The sequence below is a fragment of the Pteropus vampyrus genome, unplaced genomic scaffold (genome assembly GCF_000151845.1).
Source record: "Pteropus vampyrus isolate Shadow unplaced genomic scaffold, Pvam_2.0 Scaffold62, whole genome shotgun sequence".
NCBI classification, from domain to species: domain Eukaryota; kingdom Metazoa; phylum Chordata; class Mammalia; order Chiroptera; family Pteropodidae; genus Pteropus; species Pteropus vampyrus.
Genome location: NW_011888843.1, coordinates 4,513,929 through 4,537,689, shown reverse-complemented (window position 1 = coordinate 4,537,689; position 23,761 = coordinate 4,513,929). Strand labels below are relative to the sequence as shown.

The following is a 23,761-nucleotide window of genomic DNA, read 5'->3' as shown; positions in this document are numbered from 1 at the left end:
AAACTTGAGAGTTATCCTAGACTCCTGCCTGCCACCTTCCCTAAGCCATCTCATCTATCCTGAATGTCTCAGCCTTAAATACTTCTCTAACTCGTGCGCTTTGGTATGATGCCACCACAGGGTCCTGTGCTGTTGGTCTCCTTGTCACTCTTAGTTGACCACAAACATATTCATGTCATATTTCAAGGCCTTCCTCAATGCTCAGTGTACAGGAGTTGCTTAGAAAATATTGAAATGAATGAATAGCACATGAATAAATGAATGAATGATTTTTGAGATGGTTTGGGATGATTTCCATTTAGCATTATCTTTTTAGTTCTTTTTCCTGTATCTGATGAGTTACATTTGTAGGTCAGCATCAACATTTTGAAATTGTAATGTCGAAGAAATTTTTTACAACATGAAGTTCCTTTCTGTCTCAGGCCACACACACACATGTATAAACTTCAAAGGAAGAATTATTTATTAAATATATGGTACCTCGTTGCCATTGGGCATTTACCTAGGTGGTTTCGTATGTGTGATTGTGTTCTTGGTACAACTGGAAAATATTTCCTTTCAGTGGTAGAAATAATCGACCTGCATGACCTAAGTTGAATTAAACTTGTGCTTCACCTGAATGTTCTAAATTTCTAGGGCCTTAAGAATCTTGAGCCAGAATGTAGCTTTTTGAACTTCTGTATGAGGAAGACTTGCCTCCTTGAATTGGTTTGTTCTGTATCTCAGTATTTGCCTGAAGTGATCCACTGAAGGTCCACTTTTTAAACTTTTTTTTCCTCCTACCTCCAACAGGAAGAGTCACGTATTCTGAGAGTGAAGGTGGTTTCTGGAATTGATCTCGCCAAAAAGGACATCTTCGGAGCCAGGTATGTTTGCTTTGTTGTTTTGTACGCTTTGAGGTTTTCTTGTAGGCTTGTTAACTCAAGCACTTTTCAAGATCAGGCATGCATTAGGATCACCTAGAAGGCCTCTTAAAACAGATATTGCTGGGCCCCACCTGCAGTTTCTGATCCAGTAGCCGATGCTGATGCGGCTGGTCCACGGACCACATTCTGTGCAGGGGCCTAGGCCTCGTATCACATTAGCCATCAGGAGGCTAGTCCTTCACATGGGTTGATTTCGTGAGGAAATTAGATTCTCATGTTTTTGTTTTACACGGCGCAAAAATCCAGTTTGGGAATAAATCTGTGCTCATTTTAATATATTTATTTAAAAAAAATCTCTAGCTTAGGGAAGCATAAAAGTGTCATTTTGTTCCTGGGAGAACAAGATATTCTTTGGCATGTATAATCCGAATTAAGAGATTTGATAATTTGGATGCTTTTGGTGATTTCTGTGGCTTTTACAGAAGTATAAGGAGGGAAGCAGCCTGATATTTCTGGGTGTTTTAGTTTTTTCTTTATGAGTGTTATACTCGATATTCGTATAGTATCTTTAAACCCTTTCTTCCTGTTGGCTCCCTGCATTGTGGTGTGTTACGGGGTGGACTGGTAGCTGGGTGAGGTTAGGGCCACTTAGAACAAGATTTGAACCAGATTTTGAAGAACAAAGACCCTTTGAACTGTAGACATAGAGGAGGCATTAGATGTTCTAGTCCAGCTTTCCCGTTTTCTGGTTGACAAAGCTAAAGTCCAGGTCACATACACCAGTAGTGCTACAACAGCGACTAGTCCAGGCCTCCCGTCTTCTGCCCAGTGCCCTTCCACGTTGGGGACGGTGGGGTTTAACCACAAGGGCCGTGCTGGCTGCTCTGGGAGAGTTGCCTGTTGCTGGAGTCATCTAATTACGACACTGGTTTGTCCTGTGAATCCCCTGCTCTGTTCCCCGTAGTGGCTCCCTGATTTCAGGGCCTCAGCCTGACACGGGAGACCCTTAGTCACGAGGCCTCTTTCTGTCTAGCTCATTTCACCTTCCAGCACACCCAGAAGAAGGTTTTTCTGCTGTTGGTAGGCAGACCTCTTTATTTCCTGTCCTGTCATCACGTGCAGTTTTCACATTGTCCATCAAAGAAATCAGTAAGTTACTGAAACGGCGCCTCGAGAAATGACGAAGAAAATAAAATCGATGCATGTCGAATACCAGTGAAATCTTTTTAAAAATTCCCAAACTTATGTGCGCCCCAAGTGACTAGTTGAGGGTTAGCTAGCTGAGTTATTTCACAGGAAAGCTCACACACAGAGGCGCAGGCATCGGCCTGAGCTGCTGGTGATGTGGGAGGGGGAGCGGATCCCATCTGCAGGCTTTTTTGTATTTGACTGTGAAGCCGCTGGGTGGTTTACCACGCGCCTGTGCTTGTGCTCCAGTATTTCGCTTGTCTCTTACCAAGTGAGAAATTTATTGGGGACGGAGATTCTTACTATACAGTATCTTCGTGCGACTGCCTACCATTCAGAGCAGGAATAAGACTGGGCAGATTGGTTTTCCATCTTACACATTTGCATGCCTACTGGTAAACTGTGCTCTTACGTCAAAGATGCCTGTTGCTTACCCTTTTCTCTTTTCAATGAATTTCGTAGTTTTGAAGGAAGAATTTAGATTTGGAAATTTTCTATGATTTTTAAATTTTGATTGTTTTTGTTGTTTTATCCAAAGCCCTTTGTAAAAAATGAAATGGCTTCAGATTGTATTTTGATTCAGAAAACTGAGGTTAAAATTGATAGTAGAGTTAGGATCTAAATCTTAGAGGAGACAAACAAATCAGAGCTTTGACTTTTTACTATTTATTTGAAAAGCGGTGGGGTCATTTCTCAGCAACAGGGTAGAAAGGAATTACAGATAACACTTCAGGATGTTAATTAGGAAGATATATAGTGTTGCGTTCAATGGACCAAGTGTCAGAAAATGAGTAAGAAGCTTTGAATCCTAGTTCTGCCCTCCATTTTCTTATTTTGGTAAATACGGCCCACATGTTCCTTCCTGCCTGCTTCCTCCGTCCCTCGCCACCTCTCTCACATGTCAGCTTTCTCTGAAGTGCCATAGTGTTTTCAGGACCTGTTTGCCGATGAGTGAGCTAAAACAGGACTGGGTGACAGTGCAGGTTCATGCCATGTTGTGGCATTCCACTCTGCAGTGGCACCGTTTAATCACCTTATTTTCTTGCCCAGTGACCTGCGTTCTCCTCCATGTTATCTTGGGCAAATTCCTTAACACCACCTCTGTCACAGGGTGTTAGTGTTAAACAAGGAGGACAGTTTCCTCGGAACTGGCGTGCTGGAGGCAGGTGGCGTGCTGGCCTCCTGGCAGCTCTCAGGTGCCTTTGAGAGAGCAGACGCGGATGTGGGAGATTTGGTAGTGCGTGTTCTCAGCTCTGCTGGAGCGACAGCCTTTTCTCTGTACCCTTCAGAACCCCAGGCCAGCAAGCACCCCTTCACCCCCAACTGTCACTGAATTGTCCCTCCACTTCTGTCCTTCATTCTCCCGTTGCAGAAAAGGGGCTGCATAGGGACTGGAACTCCTGCCTTAACAAAGGTTATGGTGGAAAAGGAAGTTTTCTGGAGAGAGAGTGTTAATGACTTAAAAGTGGTAGAAATCATATAGTATAGACTTGGATGTGTTGAAAGACAGGATTTATGGTCTCCGGGGCTGCTTCTCCTTTGTCGCAAAGGGGGGTTGCCTGGGTCACGTGGCCTGAGGTGGAGGAGGGTAATGGTGAACGGGACGAGAGGCAAGCGTCTAGGTCAGGGGTTGGGGGACTGGAGCACCACACACCGTGTCTGCTGGGTGGCCTCCTTGCCCCTTGGAGGCTGCCTAAGGCTGCAGCTCAGGGGGCTGGAGTTTGTGAGGCCCTCGTCTCTGGGCCTGCCTCTAAGGGGGATGGCAGTGATTCACCCTTGAGGGGCCTGTACCCGACATGCCCGTCTCCTTTTCCACTCTCTCCGTCCTTGTCCAGCTCTGAAAAAGCAGGAGCACTTTCCAGCTTCCTTCCAGCAAGGTCTGGCTTTATTAAAAGAGCCTTTGTTGAAAGAAGATTCGATAATCGAGCCACTGCTCTTCTTGACCATTCGAGCAGTCGGTCTGTGTGGAAATGGCAGGCACAGAGAAAGACGTTTTCATGTGGTCCCCGCTCTCAGGTCGAAGGAGGCCCGTCATATAATCTGTCATCTAAACAGGGACACGTTTGTCTGCAACAGATGCTAAATCAAATGGGATGTCAGGACATGGGGCGTAAGTGGAAACGGGTCAGCCTGCGTCAGAGACACCTGATCTTTATGATCCATGCTATGAAAAAAATGCTCTGTGATTTTCTAAAAGTCTTTTTTTTTTTCAAAGCTGAGCAAAAGAAAATCTAACTGATTAAAAAAGTAGGCCATGTGTAAATTACCAATAAAACATCAAAAAGGAAGTAAAACTATGTTGAAACACTGCGCACGTAGTGTGCCCATTTCCATTTTGGTTCATGTGTCTTTGTGAGATAAATCATGGTGTAGGGGATCAAGGGCACACCTTTGCCTGGGAAGTTCCTCTTGCACCTGTGCTTCTTCCCCATTCATGTTTCCACCTCAGTGTTTGTGGATAGATTGTCACACTCGCCTTCTGAAGTGATGCACGGCCATCTCCACCCCTCCCCAGTCTCTACTCTGCTGCACAGTGTTTTTGCCGAGGCACAGACCTAATGCACTTGCAGACTACATCAGTCTGCATTCGCCTGGGGAGTAAAGTCCCAGTCTCCTGTTACGACGGAGGCTCAACGTCCCTGTGGAACTCAGTAGGCCAGGCTCTCTGGTCCTGCTCTCCCCCAGCCCACCCCTGGCTGCTGCCCGCTGGTCCACTGCAGCCGATGGCTCGTCGCCCCTGCACGCAGCACGCCCTCCTTTGCCTCTGTCTCTGCTCCTGCATTCCCCTCTGCATTCTGGAGAATGTACCCCGGCCCCATCCTCACCAAAATCTGGGCAACTCCTGCTTCCCCTTCTTTGACACTGAGCTAGCTCAGGCGTCATCTCCTCTAGTACCCAGGGCCACCCCCCAGCCCCCCGGCAGGTCACTGCCTCTCTTTGGCATTCCCCAACATCTGGAAGGACTGTGTGTAGCTCTATCGTTAGAATTATTTCTTTCTCCCAGACTAGATATTTAGCTTCTGATGGCTAGGATTATATTTTATTTATTTATTTTGTTCTCTGGGCCTAGTACATAATAGATTCATTCTCAAGAACTATTTACTGAGAATGTGGAAGGATTGGGTCCTGATCTGCCTCATCTCTTTCTCCTTCCTCCTTTTCCTCCTCCTCCACTGAAAACTCACCGTTCTCTAAATGCTCCCTGAAAAGGGCCAATTCTTGCCCTCGCTTATGTTTCCCTTCGTGCTGGAATTGGCTCACATCCTTTCTGGCCTTCTCACCCACCCCTCCAGACCCAGTTCAGGTGGCCACACCTCTGCTAAGCTCCCCAAACCCCAGCCCCCATCAGCCCCAGCCCAAGAGGACAAAACAGCTCTTGTCCCTGGGCTCAGAGGCTAGCCCTGTCTTATTCCTGTTTGTAAGCCCAGAGATCTCGGCACATGGCAATTGCCCAGTAAATTGACTTGAATTCGATAAGTAGAATCTAATTATGGAACGTGTGGCACAGGGTTGCCTGCTGGAGGAAGGGCCTCTCTTTTCTAACTCTCACATACATGCCATTAGCTCATCGGGCATCTCTCTCACCCCCACCCTGCCATCCAGTGGAGGAGCCTTTTGTAATTCTCACAAAGGCTCTGTGTAGACCAGCAGAGGAGACCGGCCTAGGTCTCGGATAAAAGGCGAGCGTGGAAGAAAGAGGGTTATGGGCAGCAAGTGCAGAGGCTGGTGTCAGAAGGGTCTTGGGGAACCAGTAGCATGGCAGGTGTGTCATGCTTTCTTTTTATCTATTACAGTCAACATACAATATTATGGTAGTTTCAGGTGTATGACATAGTGATCATACATTTATATAACTTATGAAGTGATCACTCCAAAAAGTCTGGTACCCATCTGACACTGTACATAGTTATTACAGTGTTCTTGACTAGATTCCCTGTACTGCACTTTATGACCCCGTGACTTTTTCTAACTGCTAATCTGTACTTCTTAATCCCGTCCCCCTTTTCTCCCAGCACCCCAACCCCCTCCCACCTGGCAACCATGAATTTGTTCTCCGTATCTATGAGTTTGTTTCCGTTTTGTAAATTTTGTTTTTCGGATTCCACGTATAAGTGAGATCATGTCTTTCTCTGACATTTCGCTTAGCATAATATCCTCTAGGCCCATCCACGTTGTCACAAATGGCAGGATTTTTCTTTTTTGTGGCCGAGTAATATTCCATTGTATATATGTACCGCATCTTTTTTATTCATTTTTCTATCAGTGGACACTTACGTTGCTTCCGTATCTTGGCTATTGCAAATAATGCTGCAATGAGCATGGGAGTGCATATGTCTTTCCGAATGGTTTCAGATTCCTTTGGATAAATACACAGAAGTGGAATCACAGGGTCATAGGGTAGTTCTATTTTTAAATTTCTGAGAAGCCTCCACTGTCTTCCATAGACTCATGCTTTCTTAGAATGCGATGTAAGGGAAAGAGGAGAGCGAATCACAGCTTACGTGCCGGGCGTGGTTGGAGCTATTCACACGGGAGCTCATTCCATTCTCTCAGGAGTCTTGTACAGTAGGTGCTATTGTTCTGTCCGTTTTGCAGACAAGGAAACCGAGGCAAAAAAGATGAGACGAGTTGTACAGTCGATACCTCTAGTAAGTTATAGAGCTGTGAACTGAGCGAGGCTCTTAGAGGAAGTTATTTACAGACTGTTTTGAGTGCACACAGGATAGCTGGCCCAGTGCAGGGGACGTGACAGTGTCATTGGATTCTGCCCAAGCTTTGTGAAGAGGGAGCATTTATCTCCATTTTATAGGGGAGAACGTTGAGGTTCAGGGGGATCGTCATCAGCCCAAGAAGAAACAACTCTGTAGTGAGTGCTGGGACCAGACGAGTCCAGATTTATCTGACCGGCCCTCTTTGTGTTGCTAGATTAATACTCTTCTTGAATGACAAAAATTCAGCCCTTGATTGGGCCATTGGACTAGATGACCGTGAGGGTCCTTCTAAAACTGGAGATTTGATGACTAGGTATATTTTAAAAGCAGATTTCAAGCACTGGCCATTATATTTGATGGCACCTAACCGAGTTCTTAGAATCGTGAGTATCATCAAGTATTAGATTTAGAATAGATGGACTTTGCGAAGTAAGATCTTTTTTTTTTTTTTTTAACTTAGAAAATCTTTTCAAGTTTCAAGCTGTATTCTTTTCCAGTTTTGCTTGTATCTCAGGGCATTTAACCTTTTGCCATAGGCTTAAGCAGCAACCGAGTGGGGTCATTTTAATACAAGTTTTAGATCTACCCTCCCAGCCTTCGGCCTCCTCCGACCCGAGTCTTCGTTTGAGGTTACTTGGAATGCATTTGAAGCTGCAAAGCTGCTCCTGAACACTGAGCGACACCGGCTGAGACAAACCAACTCTAGAATTCCGTGCTTTCATGCAGAAGGTTTCGGGGTACTCATTTCACAGTTGCTCCATTATTTTCGTATGTCAGGCTATTCGCATCAAATGATACCTGTTTGGGTCGCTATCATTTTTTCTTTTGGCAGCCGGGGATTTGAAATTTAAAACACACAGGGACTCAAGGGCGTTGGAGGGGTGTGGCAAAAAACCCTTTGTGGTAACTAGCAAGTGATTAAGTCTGATGGAGACACAGCCGTGTAAGAGTGGCTCTGTGGCACCAGCTCACCTCGGTCCCCATCGTCTAGATTCAGCATCCCACCGCATTCGCTTCATCTGTTTATCTTGTTTTTGCTGTAGTATTCAAAAATGAATTACAGAGAGACACCGTGACATTTAGCCCCTAAAGACTTCAGCTTGCATCTCCAAAAAACAAGAACATATTCCTATATAACCACAATCCAGTTTTCACAAAATGAACAATAATTGCCTAATGGACTCTGTTACCTACTCCATTATCTGAATTCCCCCAACTGTCCCGAAGATGCCTTTTACAATTGGGCAGTTTAAATCCGAATTCAATTGAGCGTCTCGTCTTGCATTTAGTTGGTAGGTCTCTGAAGAACCTGTTAATTTGAAACACTTCTCTTTCCCCTTTCTGCGTGACATTGAATTGTCAGTAGGTTGTCTCGTTTTTCACATTTGGCGGTTTCCTGTGGTATCATTTAATGCGCTCTTGTTTCTCGTGGGTTTCCCGTATGTTAGAAGTTGGATCTAAAGCCTTGATCAAATTCAGTTTGAACATCAGGGACAGGAATGCGGATGCTGTTTGCTCAGGAGGGACAAAATGTCGCCTTGTCCCATAATCAATGGCGCTAAAATTGATCCCTGGGTTAATGTGGGGCCATTCTGTTCCCTCCTCTGTCAAACTACATTTTCCCGCAGGTAACCAGCAAGAAATGGGAGAGGCGATATATCGGCTATACACTATACACATGTAAATTCAAAATGGTAATTCACTTTTTCTCATAAGGCAGCGGTCCCCCCAGCCTTTTTGGCGCCAGGGACCGGTGCTCCTATGAAAACCTGACGCCCGATGATCTGAGGTGGAGCTGAGGTGGTGATGCTGGCGCTGGGGAGCGGCTGCAAATACAGATGAAGCTTCGCTCGCTTGCCCGCCGTTCACCTCCTGCTGTGCAGCCCGGTTCCTAACAGGCCACGGACCAGTCCATGGCCCGGGGGTTGTGGACCCCTGCCCCAAAGGATTAGAAATTATGGTGGTTTTTTTTTTTGCTTTTTTTGAAAACATTGTGCAAAATAAGTCTTCTTTTACTAATGGAGAAACCTGAAGGCAGTAAGTACCTTGAGTCCCCTCACTAAACTGTAAGGACTTCTACGCCATCACGAGGCCAGAGTTTGCAAACTGTCGATCCCTGTGGACTCGACTGAACCCACAGGGGTGTTTATTTGGCCCGTGGAGCACTAAACAAAGAAAGAAAAATCTTGAGCCAGTATTGGGGAGATTTCATATTAAAAATCCAGATTTCCAGGTTTCTGGAAAACCTCAGCGATGTACACATACTGAGCCTATGTCCGTGCAAGGACATGTGGCTGGAAGTGTCTGCTGGCTGCGCCTTTTATATGGGGCTGCAGCCCCCACACCCCGTGTGTGCATCTGGCTGGCTTCCCGCACTGACACGGCCCTGAGGCCCCTTGAGGGCTGGGCTGCATTCGGTTCTGATCCCTGCACTGGGTGGCTTTTAGCATGGAGAGCCCACCGCCCGACCTCCCCTCCCCACAGCCCACTCGCCCACTTAGGCTGGTGCAGAGCTCGTTACACTCTGGGGAGTATGTGATCTGCGGGCTCCACACAAATCTACAACTCCCTCCACAGGCCTGTTTGAGTGGCCTTTCCTGCCGAGGGCATCGCTGAGAGTCACAACATCAACACAACTGGCTTCGTATTCTTCTAAAACCCCTGGAACCTGAGAGCTCGTGAGGGCCCCAGAGTACCTGACTCTCAGACTGTTCATTCTAATTGTCCTTCTCCCTGCACCAAAAGCCTGAAATGCTGTTAAAGGATATTAACCCTCCCCCAAATAAAAACCTGCTTCAATTGCATTCCAACCATGCACTCTATCTATTCGTGTTTACCTCCTGGTCTTGGTATGGCTGGATGCAACATCCTCTTAAAGTATGTCAGTCACAGCTGGCACGCCATTCAGGCCACCAGATTTCTCCGAGGGAAACATTAGAAATGGCAGATGGGTCAGTGCCCAGAGCCAGCACATCTCTGCATTAGGTCCTAAAGCTTGCCAGAGCCATAATAATGGATATTTAGAATGATCTTGAACCACTGAAAAGGCTCTGCTGTGTTCAGGATCCACTGATTGAGAGGCAGGGAGTATCTGATCAGTTTTCAAATATCCCTAAGTTAACTGGTCTTTATGTCCTCCTGATTTTGCCAAAGTAGTGAAGTGGATGGCCATGGTTATGTACTGTTCCTGGTTGCTACGAGAGAACCCCTTATCCAGAGCCCCCTCCTTCTCCTTGACTCTGATGCCTGGATAAGTAGGTATCACCTAAGGAGCCTTTGCTCTGCCAGGTTGTTTGACAGAGAGCGGAGGGAAAATTGTCGGATGTCTCGCCCTGTTTTTGTCAGCCTAGAATGATGCTATGGCCCTTGAGTGTACCGGGCCAAGCATCTGATGTGCACTAGGCAGATGAGGGTGCCCCGTGCGTAGTAGGCGCTTGATAACCTGTGTTCATCTGTTCAGAATAGAGCCTGAGAAAACTGAAAAATTAAGAAGCACCCGTGGGCGGCAATTTAATCCACCCATGTAATTCCACTTCCAGTTGCCAGCGGGGCAGAATCCGAGGACACCTCGCGGGTTGGTGAAGTGTGGATCTTCTGCCTGACTTCGGTGTATCTTGGGCCCTGAGCCCTTTCCTCTGCCTCTCCCTCGGCTGCCTGACCTGTCTTCCTCCTTCCTCTCCTTCGGTCCTCGCCTACAGGCCTTTGCACGTGTCCTGCATACCTCATCCCTAGTATCTTTACTCTCGCTTTATCTTCACGTGTTCTGTATTTGTCTCACGGTTTTTCTTTTCTGGGGGAGATAGGAAAGAGTATGAGAAAGGGAATGTTGCCAACTCGAGATGAGTCAGAAACAAAAGTATTCCTGAAGGTGTAAGACAATGAAGAAAATATTTGCCTTACAAAAATTGAGCTAACCACCAAGCCTTCAGAGACACAGCCAGCAGGGACTGCAGAGAGGTCGGGGGTTCGGATGACAGAGGACTGACTATTGCTAGGATTTCATTACCAGAGGAAGGAGGGAGACGCTTCTCTCTCTGTTCATGGTTCTCCTGTGTTTGAGGCGGCGAGGGTGGCTCACCAACCGGTCTCCGTGGTCCGGCCTTGGGGAGGCCTTGAAAATGCTGCTCTTTGGCTCGCTCTGCATCTGCACTGACAAAAATGCCCTTATTAAAGGTGAAAATATTCCCTTATACCTAAAAGTAATGCTTTGAAAAAATGTACAATCCAGAACCCAGTTTGGACACACATCTCCAGAACTCTAAAATAATATATTTCTTGGATACAAATCTCATATGTTGAATCATCTCTTCGTCTAAGAAACACTGCCATAGATTTTATAAAATTATTTCTTTTTAGTGTTTATATTTGGGAGAGGGACCTAGAAAATGAGGTTTAGACTGCTAATAAGATGAACTCAGCTGGCAGGTTCTGGTCCATGGCCTGTTAGGAACTGGGCCACACAACAGGAGGTGAGTGGCAAGGGAGCCAGTGAAATGTCATCTGTGTTTGCAGCCTCTTTCCAGCGCCAGCATCACCGCCTCAGCTCCGCCTCAGCTCATCAGGCATTAGATTCTCATAGGAGCACCGGTCCCTCGTGCCAGAAAGGATGGAGACCACTGCTGTAGGTAGTTATCTATACCTGGGTCCCTTATCTGTAAAGGGCCAGAGAGTAAATAGCGGAGGCTTTGCAGAGCTTATGGTCTTAGAGCACAGAAGCAACCTGGACGGTGTAGAAACAGACAGGTGTGCATGTTTGCCGGTGGCCATGGGCATCGTGTCCCACCCTCTGGGAGTGCAGACTCTGCGACATACGTGTTTAGAACTGGGAGTGCCAGGATTATTTGGTCATGATATCTAGATTAAACTGTTTCATTGAGCTGCTTGTTGGTCAATGACAGACAAGGAATTTAGCCCGTATTGACTTTTTGGGTGTGGGGGAGTGGGGTTCCTAGATATTACAGTAGCTTTTTATTTTTTTCTTTTCTCTTTAAGGGCAGCATACTTAGAATATAGCTTATGATACTTTTTAGATATGCACTGCATATACAGATGAGTAGAACTATAAAAATGTTTTTGTCTTAGAGAAAATGATTCTCACTGCTCTGTATATAAGTACATGAAAAATAAAATTGAATTTATAGGCATACAAACAGATACAGACAACAATATGAATTGGTATATTGCAATTAAAATAGTGCCTGTTTTCTCTACTATGTCTTAGACTTAAATGACCTCAGTGCAAGTAATGTTTAATAAGGAATTTACAATGTGTAATTCCTCAGTGAATTATTAAAAGGACTGGCATTCCTACTGTATAATATCAACATAAGTATGTAAAATCTGCCGTACCTCCAAATGAGTGGGTGCTAACATTCCTACTGGCCCACAGAGAGGAGAGGGTGACAAACGTGCTTCAAGGGTTGTTCTTCATTATAGGTACATTATCGTGCTTCTCCTGTTAAAGAACTGAGTATTGTTTCAAGTCACTGTTACTTTTATATGCTCGAAATTAGCCATTCATGGTGGGAGAATAGAGGGGCGTTTGGGAAACAAACAAACCATATTTCAAGTTTGGGGAAAACTGGTTGAAAAATCAAAATGGATGAATCTTATAACTATCACAGTTTCTTTCCTTTTCGCTGGTGAGAAATGATAGTGTTAGTTGTATATTGTACCCTCCCTGCCGACATGTAAACTTTTGGGAGTTCATTGCGACCAGTGGCTGAAAGTTTGTTTGAGTGATTTGAAAAGTTATCTAGACAGTCTGGACAGTGAGAGAAATTTGCAAATTCCTCTCTTCCAGAATGAGTTACTGGCTCCCTGTAGTATGATTTCATTTTCTCTACGTTATTCAATAGATAGTCAACCCACGATGGCCTGGAAACGAGAGTCAGATGCTTGGTGAGACCGTATAACTCAGGACCTTTCGCGTGCCCGTCTTGGCCTGGAATGTCAAAATATTTGCAACTGTTCTTTCTGTAGAATGGTCTGTCTTAGCAGGTGGCTCTACCCTCTATCTAGGTATCCCAACTGGGGACCTGGGAGTTGTCCTCGTCTCTCTCATCCCTCTGGTCCCCGCCCGGTCTCAGGGTTGGTATAAAAGACTTCTCAAGTGCTGCTCACATCTGCCCTCTGCTCCCTTCCACACACATACAGAATTCTCTCTCTCAAAAATAGGCTATATTCCACTACCCTTCAGTGATCACTCACGGCCATGGATAAGGTTCTGGCTCCTTAACTTTGACACGTGAGCCTTCCATGCAGCCCTCGAGTGCATCTCTTGGCCTTGGCTTCCCCCCCACGGCCATGTTCAGTTCTGTGTTGCCCTCAGAGGCCACACGCTTCCTTCTGCACGCCTTTGCTGGCACCCAGAATGGCCACCTTCTCACCCCTTTTGCACAGCTGGCTTGTCTTTGTTTCCCACAGCCCCTAGACTGCCGCAGGCAGCTTTCCCTCTCTGCACCCACCTCGTCCAAGTGTGGGGACCCTCAGCTTTGTTCGCTCACCCGTGCATCTGTCTGCAGTCGTGCTGAGTGCATGGTGTTGGGACTTGCCTCTGCTAGACTCACCCCTGCATCCTTCTGTCATCTCACGTTGGTCCAGGGCCACCGAATCCTTGACTGCCATCATCCCGCCCACCCCTTTTACGCGTACAATCCCTTGGCTCTCCCCCTTCCCTGCCAGTAGGCTGAATTTATTTTCCCTGGTTTTGTACTCTCCCGGTGATTTATACATGCCCATATTATCTTTACCATCTGGTTTCATAATTTCTCCTTTATTTTATTGTTCCGTGTGTATCTTTATGATGCTCATTCTTTGTAAGGTGCAGGTTGTAAATTTTAATAATTTCAAAATTCTCTACTAGCACATAACCACATTATTTCTAGCTCCTTTTCCCTTTGAAGTTACCACAATGCCTTTCACGTGAGGAGTGCCTCACCCTTACCCCCTCTGTCCATGATTGTAAAGCACCTCAAACTGAAGGAATGTCTCAGCCTAAGCGTATTGGAGAAATTATAACTCCCTCTGGTGGCCAGACCATCAGGTGTGTTTTTATTCTGGACTGTAAAAATGGTCTTCAAATCTCAAAACCCTTTGGAGTTTTTTTAAAATTAATTTTTAAATTTTAAAAATCTATTTCGATCTTGTCTGTCTTGGCAGATATTTAAACCCCTCTCAAATAGTGACACACAGACAAAAGAATAATTATACTTTCAGCAATTCCAACTTTTTACACAGTTGGTTCTAAAGTAGCCGATATGTAGCATTAAACTTTATCTCCCCCTTTTTCTTTTCCTCTGTTTACCAAATAATTTCCTAAACTTGTAGAATTGTCAAAATAAAATGCCATGGACTACGATGGCATAATTAGCCGATATTGGGAAGAAATGAAATTCTCCAAATCTGAGTACCGTATTCCAAAAATGGCCCCATAAACAAGATGAATGATAATGCATTTTTAGTTTCACTTTTTTTATGGATCAGACCTTCAACACTCTTTCAGTTTCCTTTGAGAAAGGAATTTCTAGACTTATATTCTGAGTATAGACGACATTATTTTAAATAATTGCCTATATCCCTTTGGCATGAATTATGGGAAACAGGTTGTCTCAAAAATATTTGTATTTGGCATTGGAATTTAAAAAATACTTTGCATATGGTTCTGTCTGAGGTCGTGGGATTTTTTAGTACTCCAGAGAAGTTAACGAAACAGTCATGACATGAAGAACAGACTAAAAGACAAGAGAGGTTTAAAAAATATTTTTCCTCCTGTCATCTCCTTCCTGTAGCTAAATTTTAATGATGCATGCAGAGAGCATTACTTTTCAGATAGGTGGTGGAGAGTGTCAAAGAACAACAGCAGCCACAATTTAAAAATTTTTTTTAAATGCAAGATTGGCTGATTTTCTCTAAGATATGCTAATTTTTTTGTTGTTTTGTTTTGTTCGTTTTTTGATACAATTCTCTTGGCGGCAGGGGAAGGAGTCGTGAGTCTGCAGCGGTCTGCCTTAGTGGGCGTGTTATATCAGAGGACTTCCTCAGTAGGGTGTGGTTTGAACTCTCATGGAGGAAAACGGTGTGTGTCACTCAATCTACTCGTTTTGCAATAATGTCCTTTTCTCTGCCACTTCTTAATGTCTGCTCACACTGACACACAACAGAAACAAGAAGCAAGCCATGAAGTCTTTAAGTGGGACAGAAAAATTGGGGAGATGCTAGGGAGAAAAATTAGGGAGAAAAATATTCATTGGTTTGAGATGATATTGAAATAGTTTATTGTTATTATTTTCAGTTGAAGACATTAGGATTTATTCTCAGGGCCATTAGGACTATTACCATGAAGTAATATTTTCATGTGACAGCCCCCGATAACACTAAAACACTATACAAATACTGGGTCTTATTTATTTTCTCTAGACACCTCCCCCTGAAAAAAGACAGTCTCCGAAACAAACAGGTGAATGAATAAACAAACAACAAGCCCTGAAACCCTCTCAGCTGGGCTTTATTTGCAGAGTGTGTAAACGGAGTGTCCCTAGATAGCAGTGAAGATGGCAGAAACAGTGTTGCTATGTTTGACGAGGGAGGTTATCAATACTGTGATCAGGGCCCAAAATCGGGTTGAAATTATGGCATAGTAAATGAAACACTGGGAGAGACCACCGAGGAGAGAGGGGTCGGTTCTGTCTAGATGAAACGCAGCATTGCTAACGGGCAGCGACATCAAAAATGGTTTTCCAGCATGATAATGAGCGTTTTGCTTTTAAATTTACATATTGAAATCATGTGGAAAACGGTACATGTTTGCTGTGGAAATCTCAGTAGATAAGTACGAGGCAGGGAAGCAAAGCCCACCTCGGCCTTCAACCCTGAGGTCCTGCTTTGAGTGTAGCCCAGGGAAAGCGGGGGAGGCATGAAACTTACATGGTACAATCTTACTAACTTGTTTATCACTCCACAGTACACTGTACACTGTTTCCAGGTCATCACATGCGTCTCTATCTTGGCCTTTTCTGTGGTTACGTAGAGTTTGAGAATGCTCAGAAGTCACTGTGTGGAAAGCAGATTGATCACCATTCCTTTAGGTCCAGAGCAGCCAAGACTTGATCTAAAAAACGACTTCGTAGTTTGTTTGTCCAGAAGTGCTGTAGTTACCCTTACTTTTGCTGCAGCTGGACACCTGTGGTTTGTATCTTGATTTTTCAGATTATTTTTTGAGCCCCTACAATGTTCCATGTACAGTGGAAGGTACTGGGCAGGGATGGGACGTTAGACGGGGTCCCGGCCTGCTCACAGCTTAAATTCTGTACCCTCTTCATCTTCTCAGTGTTTGGCCACTGCAGAGGAAGCCACCTTGAAAGATGCACGCCCCCACCTCCCACCCCCCAACCCCGGACCCTCTGCCATGGGAGACCTGGCTGGAGGAAGCTTACTCTTGGTAACCTGGGTTGCCACTGGTTATAATAACGCTTCACATGGGAGCTGCATGTACCGGGCTGGCCATCCTTGGTGCAAACATTTGAGAGGTGCACTTATGCTGGGACTTAGAGCATCCTTAGCTTCACAGGCCGTCATCATCCAGTACACCCTCTAGGTAGGACGAACACCATCACCTGCACCCCGAGCCACAGCTTCTCACCCTGCAGTGCCCGCTCCTTGCAGAGCGCTCTGACCGTAGTATCTCATTTAGTTGACTTGAGTATTCACTTTAAAGCTCTATGGTGCACTCACGGGCCTGTTATCTACAGCTGACTGTTTCTTGCACTTATGAGTCACATCTAAGATTGCTTCGTCAACTTTGCTTTACCTAAGTTTTACTTGGCTCACTCTAAGTTTGCAAAAACTTTTTAACCTAAAAATTGCTTTAAAAAATTTTTCTGCCCTCCTCCCTTTTTAGTCTGTTTTATTTGTTTCAGCTTCGATGTCAAAAGAGTTCCAAGTTTCTTTATAGGAAAAAAAAAAATTAGTTAGCCAAGAAGAAACAGCTACCTAAAGGAAGTAGGCTTGTGTTTTGTGCCTTTAGGCTTGACCGCGTTCCTAGGAGGGATTTGTAGGAGGAGGGCGGGTGTGTCTTGGTAGGTGTGTGTGGCTTTGCTGTCACCTTTCTCTTAGGAACTGCTGTATGATGGAGCCCCATCTCACTGGAGGGAGGTTCTGAGGTCGTGCGCTGGTCTCTCCTTCTCACAGCACTTTCTTGCCCTTGGTTTTCCTCCAGCAGCCTTCTGGGGTGGTTTGTGTGTTTTTCACAGACTCTTGTGTTTTGGGTATAAGAGGTGTTCTTTTTCTAAGTCCTTCTCCCCAAACAAGGCCGTGCATCCTGCCTGAGAGAGAAGGTTGTGCCAGGTTTGTTTACAGCTCGATTCGCACCAGTGATGCTAATTAATGGTGGCCCTTAGCCATGGTCTCTGTTCTCTTGGCACGGTTCCTTGTATCAGAGGGCGGGGCACATGAGCAGCTCAGCAGGGAACACAAGTTCATGCTGATGCTGCAGGAATGACAGCGAGGCTTTAATGGTGATGGGACCCTGGGGGCGAAGTCACGCAAATCTCTGGCTCAGATAAGTGTCCCTTCCTCGTAAGTTTCTGCTAGGGACCAAGCCAGGGCTGCTGGGACCAGTTTCAGAAGGAATGGTACCTTTTCATTCAGCAAACGCTTTAAAACTAACAACGTCCAGAAACCTTATGAATTTTTTTGAAAAGAGGTTTACAGTCTCCGCAACGAAAAAACGAGAGAAGCTATGAATGATCAGACTGGCCTTATGAGGTGTAAAAAAAAATGCGCGTGGCGAAAATACAGCATAAAGTTAAGAAAAGGGCAAACTGGGGACCACTACCAGTTTCTATCACAGAGAAAGAGCTAATTTCTATGACATGTCATGATCTACAAATCAATACAAAGACCAGTAACCTAACTGATAAACGATGGTCAGTACAGTTAGTTCAGAGAAAAGGAGAGACCAGTGGCAATTAAACCTGATGAGACTCGGCCTCACTTACCATAAAAGAAATAGCAACTAAAATTCAAACAAAACACCAGTTTTAAAGATCGTATTGCCAAAAATGGAAATTTTCATAGCCCAGCCTGTCGACAGGGGTGCAGAGACATGGACGCCCTTTACACTGTCGTCGGAGGGTGTGTACACGGGTACAACCGCTAGCAATTTGGGAATATTTATGAAGATGAGAAAGGCCTGTACACTTAGACCCGGCGCTCCCGATTCTGTCAGTTTATCCAAAAGGTGCCACATGCGCGACGTGAAGGGCGCACAAAAAATCCACATCCCCTCCTCGATCGGTCGGAAAAGTAGAAAGAACAGCAGCAGCATCCGTGAAAACGGCCGCGTCCTGGGTCCGACAGGCAGCTGCGGTTCAGTTCCGCCCTCCCACCCACACGGCCCGCTCGGCCGCTTTTCCTGCTCGTTTCGTCCCCGGCCAGGTTTTCTCTATCTGATGGCAGCTCTGGGCTTATCTTCGTGGCAGAGAGGGCGGCTCTGGCAAAGTCTCAGGCTGGCTTTTTACTGGGTCACCCCTGAGCTGCGAGCAGGGGAACGGAATGTTCTGTATATTGACCCATGATGGAGGGAATCACTGGTTTATATTAAAAAACAAAACAAAACAATACACCCCTCTGACTCTCTCCCCGTCCGGTCATTTCCTCTTCGTGTTCCTAGTAGATCTCTCTGCCCCTTGTTACGCCATTTACAGACGAAGCAGCAGAGTCTGAGACCTACTGTATTTTCAGACATTGTAATTTTATGCAGTAGAATTAAATCATAATCATCACATCCATCTTATGAGGTAGAACTTGTTCGAAAGGTTATAAGCGAACTGCATAAAGTCACAGCGGGCGAGTGGTGGAGCTGGAGTTGGGAGCCGTGTGTGTTTGCATAGACTCTGCTGTCGTCCTCACTGACCGCCAGCCTGGGGCGGGGCCTGAGCGTGGGTGTGTAGAGCTGCCCCCAGGTGGTTGGACCGAGCGGCAGAGCTGGGAACCACTGGTCCATGCCACCAATGAGTGACGAAGTTCCCGCGGGATCACGACATGGTTAAAGGCTCAGCTCCCTGATGCTGTGCTCCCAGGCTGGGACACGCCACCAGGCCTGTCTTCATGCAGGAAACACCTCTGCAATAAGTAAGAGGTGCTTGGAAAGTATTTCAGTAGCACACAGTGGGCAGGACCCGTAGGCAGGAAGGCCTGGGCTTAGTGCCGAGTGCCTTGAGGGTTCTAGAGCACTGTTTGATTCCCCCATCTCTGTGGCCGATGGTTTACGTTGGCTGGCAGTTGTCAACTTCTCATGAGGTGGCTCTGGAGGGGCCTGGGGAACCTAGAAGAATGTTGGATGACTTGTTTGTTCTCATCTTCTGCACTCACTCCTGAAAAAGTTGCTCAACCAGATTAGGGCGTGAGGGATGGGGGACAGGAAACTAGAAGAGGACAGCTTCTGGGCGGAAAATCAGCAGGTGGATGCATCAGCAGTAGGGACTGGGGAAAGAGGATTAGGAAGAAAAACAGCCTTTTTTAAAGGGTTCTTGTAAATCAGAAGAAAAATAAAAAAGAAACTTAAACTTAAAAAACTACGAGATTAGGGTTTTTAAGTTCAATGAGCTTCGTTACCTATAAATGCTTTACTTAATAGTTTCTGTAGTAGGTGAATGGAGAGAAATAGGACTACTTTTGTTTTTCTTTCCACATATTACTGAGATTGTTGTGTTCTCTTTTAATTATGGAAATCAAATGATCAGATTCTTGAGATGGAAATATATGTTAGCAATATTCAGAGATGATTACATGCTCCATTTCCTTTTTATTCGTGAAAAAGAAGCAGGCAGAACTTATATCCTGAAAGCAACTAAGAAAATCACATTGGCAGTCGGGCTCCCTCCCCCACCCCGCCCCCACAGGTGTTTGAGTTGTCCTTGAGTTGTCCTTCTTCAGGGCCGCCCACTTGCTTCTTGCTGAAGAAACAGGTATGTACGCAAGGCCTGTTTGATCTCTCGTGTGCATTTTTGCTACTTAGCTTCCATTTAGTCCAGAGAAGAGCTTCATAGTAAGGACTTAAGATGTATTCTGAGGGCTAAAAGAAGGGAATTTGGAGATGAGCTAAAGAAATAATGTCTAAAATGTAAAGAATGTGAGGCAAAGAGGCATTCACAGAGGGAAGGTGGTCCAGCGAGGCCAGGACCTGCGTTTGATGTGCAGGGGACATACATTTTCTGCTCTCATCAGACAGGTCTTCCCACACCTGCCAGGGAAAAATAGAAGTTTAAGTGTACAAATAGCACTTTAGAGTTAAAAGAGACCCAAGAACCAGTGGTTCGTAAGCCTGGCTATACTTAGAATCACGTGGGGAGCTTCAAAAATACATTGGTGCCAGGACTCACCCCAGAGGGCCATTCGGTTGGCCCAGAATTGCAGGTGGAGGCAGGCAGAGGACTGGGGCCTCCTGTGACGGGGCTCTGCATCCCAGTGACCTTGGGACACATGGAATCTAGCCCCAGTGTCCTCTGTGTTGCTTGCTCAGGTCCCATAGTCTCTGCTCTAGATTTTTCCAAGTGATGTCACACTTTGGTGCAGGGATCTGCAGAAGCCTCCAACACTTCATTCCCGGTGTGGGGAGTTAAGTAAAAGCATACATAGGCCTGTCCTGTGGAGAAGACAATCTACTTCACAAGCAATCCACATCGATTAGTCCCGTAGGTAGGTCCATTCTTTCGTCGTCTTTCTAATGAAAACAGCGCACAGCCGAGTGTTCTTCCAGTTGGTCTGTGTGGCAGGAGTTATTTCTCAGCTCCGCTTTCTTGCCTCAGAAACCAAGCCCTGACCTTCTCTCCCAGGACCCTTTGTCACGCAGCAGCAGGACTGTGAACAAGGCTTTTCTTTCACCTGTCCAGGGTGCCAAAGCAGAGGAAGCCCTCCCAGAGCCTTGCAGTTCCCCTAACAGCTCACAAAGCCTTTATCCTCTGATATTTACTCAACACCTGACACCTCCTGGGACTCTTCACAATTGTTCTGCAAAGAAAGCATTCTTCCTCAGGTGCCTATTTTTAGGCTTTATAAAGCCCACGTCAGATTTATCCACTAAGCCTGTTGTTTGAAAGGCAAGGGGATCTTTTGTCTTTAAAAGTTCAGCACCCTCTGGCTTGTTGACCCCCTGAACCCCCTATGCTCTGCAGTGCTCTGTCTGGGATTATGTCTCGTCCCTCCTTCTGACCACAATCAGAACCAGAGGTAGTGACCTTTACACCAGAGTAGTTGAAATAATACAATTGGAGAAAGAAGTTTACTTCACAACAGTGAAGCTCCAGTTAAAACGAGGAGGACTGGTACGTCTCAGAACGCCTGATCGGCCCTGGGCATAACCTGTCCAACTAGACCTGTTTGAGCTTTGGGCTGTCCAGTTGGCTGTCCAAGTTCAGGACAAGCACCTCTAATGGTTACCGGCTTAAGCAGTGAGCAGCTATCAAGTTCTCTCATGAACTCTATGAAAGAGTTTTCAGGCTTTGAGGTGGGGCTGTGACCTCACTGCAGTCCAGATCCTCTTCGGCCAGGGGTTTTGTCTTTTTTCTTCACACGAGCCCATAGCTTGTAGCTAATGGCAACCACGTGACTTTCAAGGCCGTGATCATTCAGGGAGAATCCCAAAATGGAAGGGCAGTGGTTGGGGCAGTTTTAAATCTTCCCTCCCTCTTTTTCTTACATTTCCCACCTTCCTTCTGTCCTTGCTTTTTTTCCTCCCTTCCACTTTATGGAGCCACACAAGTATCTTTTATTTCATATTACTTATTGAATAAAAGTTTTAGGATTCATGTCATTAAGTTTAAAGTAGGCAAATTAAATACGTTCTAGAGAATTCTCTAAAAAAAAAAAAAATCAAAACTCCAGTAAAACCAAGCCAAGTGTTCCTTTAGGCAAAATGGAAAAAAAAAAAACAAAAAACAAAACCAAACTTGTTTTTTGAGGGAAAAAAGGATATACATATAGAAAAGATTGGAAAAGGTGCACAGCAAAATATTAACACCACATCAGGGTGGTAGAATAATCAGTTATTTTTGCTTTTCATATTTTCTGAATTTTTAGAAAATGTTATCAAATGTATAATGTTGTCAAATATTCTGAAATAAAAATGTGCTTGCCTGATGATCTCACTAACAAACTTCGAAGGAATTCATACTAAGGAAATAGTGAAGAATGTATTAGTATATTCTTACATATTCAAAAAATTAACTATAAGGATAAAGAATTGCTTATCATAATGAAAGAGTTAAAACAACCTAAATTAGTTTCATTATGGCATATCTCTAAAATGGAACAGTATGAAGCCGTTAAAAATTGAGTTCTAGATATATTTAACGATATGGAAGCATTTTATAACAGAATGAAAAGGAAAGTCACAAATTGGTTTGTATAATATGATCCCATATTTTTATAAGAGACACATATATACAAAAATATTGAAGATCCGAAAAGGTATTAATATGTTAATATAGTAATAGTGTTATCTCAAAGAAGAGAATTCGTGGGTATTTCTTTTCTTCCTTTACCTACATGTGTATGTATAATTTTCCTGTAAAGAATCTATACTGCTTTCACAGGAATGAGAAAAACTTATTTCAGTTTTAGAAAATAATTGCTTCTTTGAGTGAGAACCTGTGATTTAAACTTCATAGTTGACCTTTTACCCCTATTGTTTAAATCCATCTTCTTACACCTTCAAGAGAATTAAAACAATGATAAAAAGAGCTTAAAATGACAAACATTACAGAATGGACTATTGATAATTATAATGGTTGAGATTTTTAATTGTTATTTATATCAAATAATAGTATTCTTTTTTCTTCTATGGCGTGTTTGGGTTTTTATAGCAGACGTGTCAATACCGTGGACTATACTTTACTGAAGGTTAGAAGTTTAATCTTTGTAATGGGAAGCTAAATAATGAAGCTTGTTCTAAATGGTGTTACAGTAAGTGAAACTCTGAGCCCAAGGGCTTGGCAAAAGAGGCTGTGTTTCAGAATTCAGAAACTGTTTCTGTGTCTGTTTGGGTTCTGCAGATATGTTCTCTGGTCTGAGGCTGTCCGAAGGCTGGCTCCAAGGTTATTGGTAAATTACTAAGGAAGATATTAGCTTTATTCTGCAGCAGCTTAGAATTTCATTGGTAAGATAGGCTCATTACGGAACAATGGCTTGAAGCTAGAGCTTGGGGTATAACTACTGTGTTAAATTATATGCACAAATGACAAGTGATGAAGACTTCAGAAAAATAAGATTCCGATGGGCATTGGTTGGCAGGACCTAATAGCTCAGTGCAAGCATGGTACTTGGCACCTGGTGGGAGCTTGATACATACATTCTGAATGAGATGCCATCTGAGCTGGCTTTCCAGCCTGTGTTCCTGAATTCACGAACCTGGATTATGAAACTGCCCGAGCTATGCCTTACATAGGAGCATTCTGAGATTGTAAGATTAAATGAGTCGTTCAAGATCACAACTGATTCCTGATCCCCAGCACAACTGGTTGCATATCAGGTGCACCATTAATTTACTGACACCTGGCTTACCCAGCGTAGTGACTCATCTTAGTCCTTCGACAGTCTACCACTTACTTTAATGTTTTTACCAGGTTGCTTTGACAAGCTTTAAAATGTCTAGAAGTTTCTCTTGTTTCCTGTCTAACGGAACCCAAGCACCGTGCCTTCTGCTGGGTTGGCTGGCTGGGATGCAGCCCAATGGTACTGGTGTCTTTCAGTGCAGCTCAGCAACCATCTAGTCGTGTTAAAAGATGCTGTGCTGAGCGCTGGAGAACACAGAGCTTTGGGCCTCCAAGAGTTTATTATCAGTTGTTAATTTGAGTTCAGCTTGGTCCTTAAACACGGGCCATAGTTTTCCAGATGTTAAAAAAAAGAAAAAGGCAAAATGATTCTTTAATGCAGGAGTCCCTAACCCCCAGTCTGTGGACTGGTACCGGTCCATGGCCTGTTAGGAACCGGGCCACA

General features: G+C 44.8%; 1 protein-coding gene across 2 annotated transcripts in view; it reads left to right on the top strand.

Annotated features, from left to right (window-relative positions):
* The first annotated feature begins 792 nt into the window (after positions 1-792).
* NEDD4L (neural precursor cell expressed, developmentally down-regulated 4-like, E3 ubiquitin protein ligase) overlaps positions 793-23,761 on the top strand; it is a 217,115-nt gene continuing 194,146 nt past the window's right edge. For both annotated transcript variants that reach the window (XM_011361102.2, XM_011361101.2), the window contains exon 1: positions 793-866. The gene's annotated coding sequence lies outside the window, so the exon portion shown is untranslated. The remainder of the gene's footprint in view (positions 867-23,761) is intronic.